Source organism: Pipistrellus hanaki, assembly GCF_964339955.1.
Source record: "Pipistrellus hanaki genome assembly, chromosome: 2".
In the NCBI taxonomy this organism is placed as follows: Eukaryota; Metazoa; Chordata; class Mammalia; order Chiroptera; family Vespertilionidae; genus Pipistrellus; species Pipistrellus hanaki.
Window position 1 is genome coordinate 180,613,358 of NC_140504.1, and position 8,829 is coordinate 180,622,186.

Genomic DNA, 8,829 nt, shown 5'->3' on the forward strand with positions numbered 1-8,829 from the left:
CTGTCTTTTCTCTCTAAGTCCCCGAATACCTTATGATTTGTTGAAGTCAACGGCACCAGGCCTTGTTTGGGGCATTATTAGCATAATTATAATTGTTAGCTGTCATATCATTTAATCCTCACAAGTCTGAGAGGAGGTACCACTTTCATCCCCATGTTCCAAATGAGAACACTAAGTCTGGAGAGTTAAGACAATTTTCCAATTAAGTGGTTGAGCTCACACTTGAACCCAGGGCTGTGACTCCCAAACCCATGCTCCTTATCCACCCATCCCCATACCATTCTGTGATGTGTGCAGGGATCATTATTCCTTTGCTAAAATTGAAGGTCAGAGAAGGGAGGCGAATTCCTCAAGGTCATGTAGCAAGTTCGTGGCAGAGCAGCACTGGCTGGTTTTCAAAGACAGAAGCTGGTGAATCAGAAACAGCCCTTGAGCTGCATCCAAGAGCCCAGAGCGGAAAGGGCTAGGGCTGTCAAGTGGGGAAGGCTGTGTTTGTTCAGCCCAGCCTGGGTCCGCCCTGTCCCTGCTCAGTCCAGAGAAGTGTTGACTTTGGGCAAGTCCCATAGGAAGGAAAGGTGACATTACCTGTGGGGAGGAGGGCTCCTCTAAGCCTGCCCCACCGGGCTCTCCACTCCCTCACTCTCTCACTTAATCACTCACCCAACAAATCACTTACATAAGCAATGACAGATGTAGTCACCAGGAAGTCATGGCACATGTGCTGTGGGCTAGGCTAGGACAAGAAGGGAGTCGCACAAACGCCGAGAAGAGGGGCCAGCTGGAGGAGGTCCTGCTGAATCTGAGACCTGCAGGGTGAGTAAGAGTTGGGCCAAGTGTTTCTGGAGGAGGGAACAGCATGCGCAAGGGATAGGAGGCTGGAGGTGAGGTCATGTGGCTGAGGGTTGAATGTGAGGCAGAGGGGAAGAGTACTGAAGCTGGAGAGAAAAGCAGGGGCCATCTGAGAGCAACAGGGAGCCATGACAAATGTTTTAAGTGGGGAATGGGCTAAGGTCATATTTGTATGGGGCGGGGCAAAGCTGGAGGCAGGGAGTCCAGAGAGAAGGCCGGGAGGCTGGTGAGTCTGACACATGGGGTGGGATGAAGGATGGAGAAAGGGACAAGAGGGTGTAAGTGAAGAGCCAGTGAATTCTCCTAGGAGCACGGGGGCTGTTTCAGAGCGGGAACACTCAGCCTCCCTCCCCTTCTTCGGAGAGGACAGGCACAGCAAGCTGGCGATTCTGCCAAACAAGACCCAGAGCCCCCCATTGCTCCCAGCAGCAGCAGGACCCTCAGAATTTGATTCTTGTAGTCTCCCACCATCTCCCTGGTGGTCGGGAGCTCAGCCCATTCTGGACAATAAGGGTTAGGAGTTCTTCCTTTACATGTGTCCCCTTGTGTCCTCACTGGTCTGAGCTCTGTTCTCTGTCTCTCCCCCTCCCCGTCCCCCCAGACAAGACTGGCCTCCTTTCCATTGGACAGTCCTTACAGGCCTTCTGTTTATTCCTCTATCAAGGACACCTTCCCATTCTGCAGCTGAATAAACCGAGGCAGTGGTATTGGATTTCTCTGCTACCTAAGCACCTTAGCTGATATGGGGGAAAGAGAGTTAGCCTGGGTTTGAATCTTGGCCTTGCTGCTTATCAGCCAAATGGTCTTAGGCAAGACACTTCACCTCATTAGCCTGTTTTCTTGTCTGAAAAATAGGAATAGTATTTTCTCTTGCAGAGTTGCTGTGGGGACCAAAAGTGTCAAATTAATTGTAATACTGAGGGACTATCAGGTGCCAGGTGTTGTCTGACTGGGCTGGGCCACATGCCAAACCCGTAGTGAGTGTTCAGGACAGGCTTGTTGGGAAGCATACGGATAGCATGAGGCCTGGTAGAATGCAGACCTGGGTTCAAGTCCTGTCTATGCCCCTTACTTTTTAACCTCATCCAAACCAGCCTCTGGACTTCAGCTTCTCCTTCTGATAAATGGTAACAGCAGAGGCAGCTTGCTGGGTTGGATAAGACAAGGCCTGTAAAACACGTGGTGTTACTAATGTCACTTCTCTCCTATGTATTAAGCATCCTCGAAGTGACAAACACTGGGGTGGGGATATAGGGGGTAGGGGACTATTGGCCACTTGCCCAGGTCGCCCAATCTTTGCCTCCAAGCATATTCTTGCCCCGCATCATGCCCCCTCCAGCACTGGGACCCTGATGTGTGTGAGTCTTGGCTGCTGAGGACAGGGGCACAGCCTGCCCCAGGGACGCAGTCCTCTACCCCTACCCTGTGGTCCCTGTCTCTGTGCCAGAGGTGGGTGGCCTGCAGACTCCAGCGATCATCATTCCATCCCTGCTCTCCTCGACCACTCTGCTGGTCGTCAGCTGCATCTTATGGAAGACATGCCACCAGTAGTCTCGGGTCAGCAGCCCCATACCAGTGAGGGGCCCAGGTAAGCCACTTAAGGACAGAAAGTTCCATTTCTGTTTCAGTGTCCTGCTGTGTTAAGTGGGAGCGGGAGTAGCTGGTGGGCAAGGAGCCGACTTCCGGTGTTGCTTGGGACCTTTCTAGCCGGGCAGAGGCCAGGCCACCCCTTCCCACGCCACTCGCGTCGGGGGCTGACCCTTCTCCCGCGCGAGTCCCGCCCTCGGAGGTTCGGTTTTCCACTGCTGGAGGCTGGGAGCTGCGTCTCGGTCGTTTCACGGAGGGATTCCGCTTTTCCGCTGTTTGACAAAGGGCTAGTCTCCTCCGAGCCGGCAGAGGGCGCGAGAGCTTGTGACTCGAAACCTAGGAGCCGCTGGACGCGGAAGTGACGTCACGCTACCGGAAATCCGCCGCCGTGAGGGCTGAGGGAGTCTCCGGCTGCTGGAGGTCCCGTGATGGAGGTTCCGGGAAGCAGTAGTTAAGAGTATCGTTTCTACCCTGAGCTCTTGGAGGAAGGGTCTTGCTCATATTCTCTCAGCAAGACCAGCACGCTTGCAAATGACTCCTGGGAGCAGAGGGACGGCCCCTTGGGGGTGGGGATTGATGCGCCTGAGAAGTCCCCGAGAAAAGTCTCAAGAAATATTCCTTGTCCACACACGGGGAAAACGAAATTCGAGAGAGGCAGGGACTTGCACGGTAGATCGGGTTGCCAGATTTAGCAAACGGACGTCCCATTAAAGTTGAATTTCAGGTAAACAACAGTGGCTTAGTGTAAGAGTATCCCAAATATTGCGTGGGAATACGTTTACTAAAAAATTACTCGTTTATATAAATTCAGATTTAACTATGCATCCTGTAACTTACTGGTATTCCTAGGCCAAGGTCAACGCAGTTGAGTGAAGAGCAGCAAGAGCTGTTGAAACTTCCTCAGTGCCTCCCACCTAGTATATGGACCTGCGCTCTTCCGAGGTGTAAGGCTGAGGTGGCCTGCAGGGACCACAGCCCCTTCCAGTTCGTGGTCTGCCCTCCAATGGATCTAGGCTGAGAAGGTGCCAGATACTCATCCCTTGGGATTCAGGATACACACACACACACACACACACACACACACACCTTCCAAGGCTAGTCTATTCAAGACACCTAGACTCCAGATGGCTCTGGCAAGTAGGAGAAACTCCTATCTTTTTTGAGTGAATAGATGTGCAGGAAGACAAGTAGAGAGAAAAATTATAATACATTGTGATCAACTGGATGAGTGCAGAATGCTATGAAAGTTCAGAGAAGCAATAAATGCTTCACCAAGAAAAAGGGAGAGAGAGCCCAGTTGAGACCTGAAAGATTCAGCCCTTATTTATTGGACAACTGTATGTAGGCACTGGGGACCCAGAACAAAATAAATTTCTGCCTTTAAGAGCTTAATCCTAAATAAAATGTATGTTAGATGGTAATATATGGGGGGAGAATTAAGGGTACTAGGGCATTAAGGAATGCTGGGATGTCAGTGTGACAGTTAAGTTTTAAAGAGGATGGTCGGGGAAAGCCTCACAGGGAACAATGAGCAAAGACTTGAAGGGGTGAGGGAGAGGTCGTGAGGGTGCTTGGGGTTATAAGGAAATGTGCCTGGCCTGTCAGAGAAACAGAAAGTGATGTGCTGCCTCCAATATGATAGCTTTCTAAGGGGTTTTTAGTGATGCTTTTCATAATGTGTTTTTTGCCTTAAATATTGTCTTTAGAATCTAATTTCTGTTGAATGTAGTTCCATGTAACTATCCTGTTTCCCCGAAAATAAGACAGTGTCTTATATTAATTTTTGCTCCCAAAGTTGCGCTAGGTCTTATTTTCAGGGGATGTTTTATCTTTCCATGCGCTAGGTCTTATTTTCGGAGGATGTCTTATTTTCGGGGAAACACGGTAGGTGGGGAACCACTTTGAGTAGGTTGTTCAGAAAACACCTTCCTAAGATGGTGACATTTAAGCTGTGGCCTTTCTGATGATCTAAAGATGTTAACTTATTTAATCCTTAGAACAATAGTAGGTAGGTACTATGAGCCGGAAAAAGAACTATCTAGGCAGAGGGGAACAGCCAGGGCAAAGGTCTGGAGCCAGGAAAGAGCTGGCCAATACCGTCACATCTGCCAGAGCATGGTGAGGAAAAGTAGCATGAGATGAGACTGGAGTGGTGGGCAAAGGTCTCCCGTAATTTAGCTTTAATTGGCATCACAATAGGAATCAGCTGAAGGGTTTTCAAGGAGAAGATAGAATGACCTGACAAGATAGAATTCATGTTTCATGAAAGACCCCTCTGACTGCTTGGAGACTGTATTGAATAATGTCGCTGTTGAATTTATTCAGCTGCTCATCCCAGCGGTGCCAGGTAGAGGATTTACAATGGAGCAAAGGGTTGAGTGGAAAGTGCCATCCTTTTGCCTCCCCCATGGTCCCTTTACAGCTAGAATGAGCTGTCTTGGCCAGGTGGATTTCCTAGGGAAGGATGACAGTGACTCAGAGAGCCACCATCTCCCTCCTGAGCAGGGGTAGATAGAGATGATAATTTGTGTCCCCCAGCTCCTGTCAGGCTCCTTGGCCAGCCCCCCCATAATCAGGCTGGCGTGAAGGAAATGCATCTACCACCAGCCCACAGGTCTCCTCCCTCTGCTGCTTTTGAATACACTTCCAGTCATCTTCTCATAGGTCCTGTCATGCTTCAGAAGCAATAGGGCTCCATACTGTTTGCAGAATTAAATTTAGATCCCTGGCTCTGTTATCCAAGGCCCTGTATGAGTTCACTGCATCACCATGCCACAGAGCCTGGCCACAGTGAGTGGTCAACAGATGCTCAATTACCTTTCAAGATCATTTATTGAGCACCTAATGATGTGCTCATCCCTGGACTGTGTACTTTATTCTATTTTCTTATTTAATCCTCACAGTAACCATGAGGAAAGTATAATTAGCAGCCATACTTTGACAAACGAACAAACAAATTGATAGGCTAAGTGCTATGTTTGTCCATTTGTGATATACTTTTTGAGCATCTACTTCGTTCTGGGTAATGAGAAAATAACATGATAAAAATAACTAAGGTTCCTGCAGCCAAAGCACTCACATTCTAGAGGGGCTGACAGATGATACACAGACAAACATGCCGTGTGGTGATCGGTGCTGGGAAGAAGAAACCAGTTAAGGGAGAAGACTGGAAAGTGCTGTTTTCTAAAGGGTGCTTGGAGAACTCCTCACCTAAAGAAAACATTTGAGGAGAACCTGAAGTGAGTGAGCCCCACAGGTAACCTGGGACAATCATTCCAAAGAGACAGGGCAGTATACACAGGCCCAGTAGTGCCTGGGCTGGACAGCAGACCCTGAGAGACGGATGAATGGATTACTCTGACACAAGGTTTGCTGTGAAAGAGAGGGCTAAGGGACGGCCTGGCTATAGCAACCAGGCAGCCCTGGTTGCCTACCTTGTTAGTCTTTTATTATACAATCAGTAGGGTAAGTAATCTTGGGGAGGACTCATGTTTACATTGTCCTCTAGGCAAGGGCATAAAGGGATTAAGCGTGAGGATTCCAGTAAACACCAAGGGGACTGTAAATACACAGACTTGTTTGAAAAGATCAAGGAATAATAGGGATGCCACCTTGGACACTCCCTTAAGTCTCCTCTAAGTCGAAATTCCAATAAACAGGACAGGTGGCCTTCTACCTGCTTCCCTTTTATCAGAATGTCCTCCTTACAAATGTTCCAAGTCTCATGCTTCCCAACACAGCAGGAGTACCTTGTATGGAGTGTTTGAGAGGTGGAGAGGCTGTGCTGAAAGGGGTAGTGAGTTTGGGAGGGGGGGGGGAGTCAGAGAGGTAGCTTAGTGAGGACTTTACATTTTATTCTTGGAGAAATGGGAATTGTGGGAGTGACAGGATCTGGCACTGAGTAGAGTGGACTGGGGAGGGGAAGAGGAGCGCCAGCCCTTGGGTGACAGAGGATGGCCGCTTGGTCTGGGGCAGTACTAGATCTGTTAACCTCCCAGAGTGAGTGAATGAGTGGCCAGAAGGAGCAAAGAGGAGTTGTGGGGAGCTGGTGGGGAGGAGGATACCCCTATGGTGAGGTCCCAGGCCAGGATGGATCTGTGAGAGTCCAACAAGAAAGTGACTAGGGCAGCCAGAATGGCATGAGGGTTCCTCGTCAGTGGATTGCTTATGGAAGCACTCAAAGAAGGCAAATGTCAGTGCAGTTGGGACTCCAGGATCTCTGGTCGGATTCCCCTGCACAGGCCTGAAGCCCATTAACATTCTCCACACATTTAATGCTTTTTCTTCTTTCTCTTTAGGAAAAGATGGAAACAACAAAAACAAGTAACTGAAGAGAAATGACTTTATTATTCTCAAATAAGGCACATCAAGTTCTGTGTCTCTTCCTCAGAAAAGTAAATTTCACATTCTTGCAACAAATGGAAACATGAAACAATTGAAAGGCTCCAGTGAGATACCTGTTCAAACTCTGTGCCAGCTGCTGTCACTTTAAAAGCCGCAGAGGGCTCTCCACAGTGCACCTGCCTCTGACAAGGAACTGAGTTACTACCTGGATCTCACTGCAGCCACCTGCCACCTTTGGAAGCAGGTGCCTGATTCTAGCAGAAGATCCTGTGTTTGTCCTCTCTTCATCTCCCCTCCCCACAAAAAAAAAAAAGCACGAGTGGGTCCAGATGTGCTTGGGCATTGAAACAGAAGTCTCGGGAATAGTCTCATAGATGAGGGGCTGAGCCTAGCGTAGTAATATGTAAGACGTGGCTTTGGATGAAGAACACAGGGGTGGTAGAGTAACTCTTTCTGACTGCTCTCTGAGTCTCTTGGTGTCCTGAGATTTCAGCCTCCTTATTGTCAAAATATCAAAGACTACCCCAGCCTGGAAATGGGAGACACCTCTGCTTTGTCAAGAACCTCATTCACTCAGAACTCATTGCCTCATTAGGTGACCTCAGAGCCCCGGGCAGGATCCAGGACTGTCAGGATACTGAAACAGGATGTCCACGTATGGCATTGTGATTTATAAGAAGTATCTCTTTGGTCTTCATCCCCATTTAGGCACAGAGCTAACGTTACCCTGTTTCCCCGAAAATAAGACAGTGTCTTATATTAATTTTTTCTCCCAAAGGTGCGCTAGGTCTTATTTTCAGGGGATGTCTTATCTTTCCATGCGCTAGGTCTTATTTTCGGAGGATGTCTTATTTTCGGGGAAACACGGTATCGTAGTTTCCTAAGTGGTGAGAGTGATGAAGGTGTCTTTTGCTATGTCCCACCCATCCCCCAACTGCTGCGAAGAGGAGGGGGGCTGGAGATTGAGTTCACTCACCAGTGGCCAATGACTTAATCTCATGTGCCTATGTAACGAACCCTCCATAAAACCCGGAAAAGGCGGGGTTCGGAGAGCCCGGGTAGGTGAACACATGGAGGTGCTGGGAGACTGGCACAGGAGAGGGCATGGAAGCTCGTGCCCGTCCCCCATACCTTTCCCCACGCACCTCCTCCATGGGGCTGTTCTTGAGTTATATCCTTTTATAATAAACCAGTAATCTATAAGTAAAATGTTTCTCTGGCTTCTGTGAGCCCCTCTAGTAAACCAGTTGAGTCCAAGGAAGAGGTCAGAACCTCTGATTTATTGTCCGTCAGGAGCACAGGTGACAGCCTGGACTGGGGGACTGGCCTCTGAAGTGGGGCAAGGGTGGCAGTCTTGTAGGACCGAGCCCTTTACCTGTGGGATCCAAAGCGTCTCCAGGTAGGTAGTGTCGGAATTGAGTGAAATTGTAGGACATCTAGCTGATGTCGGAGAACTTGTGGGTGGTGTGGAAAAAATACACATTGTACCAGGCTTACCCAGAGAGACGTTCAAATGAACGTATAAAAAGTCAAAACGAAATGTTCAGAATAGGCAAATCTGTAGAGTTGGAAAATAGACTAGGGGCTGGGGAGGAGGGAATGGGGAGCGACTGCCGATGGGTTTCTTTTTGAGGTGATGAGCATGTTCTAGAATTGGTAGTGGTGATGGTTGTACAAACTCTATGGATATACTACAACCACCAAATTTCCCCCAATGCAGGTATTGGCATTCCTCGTATTGCCTTGCAGACCTGCAAGGAGAGTGGGGGTGTAGGGTCTCCTCAAAACCCATCTCTTTGCTCTTTATCTTTGGTATGAATTTCCAAAGCTGTGTCTAATACTCAATTGCGCCCACTTAGGCTCAGGCCTTAGGTGGAGTGTTAGGTTCACACAGAGGCCCCTCTCAGGCATGAGCTGAGCTCCAGGGAAGCAACTCTGAGCCCACCTCAACCTGACAGCTCCCCCTTCCTCAGGAGGCCAGGCACGGAGGCCTGTGGAGAGAAGAGGTGTCAGAGGAGCTGGTGCTGTCACATGGGGTCCTTGGTGCAG

General features: G+C 49.1%; 1 long non-coding RNA gene across 1 annotated transcript; it reads left to right on the forward strand.

Moving 5' to 3' along the window:
- The first annotated feature begins 472 nt into the window (after window positions 1-472).
- On the forward strand, window positions 473-8,801 carry LOC311616641. Its single transcript, XR_014793962.1, has 3 exons — window positions 473-813; window positions 2,297-2,437; window positions 6,735-8,801. It is a non-coding gene; the product is annotated as an uncharacterized lncRNA (long non-coding RNA).
- The last annotated feature ends 28 nt before the right edge of the window (window positions 8,802-8,829 follow it).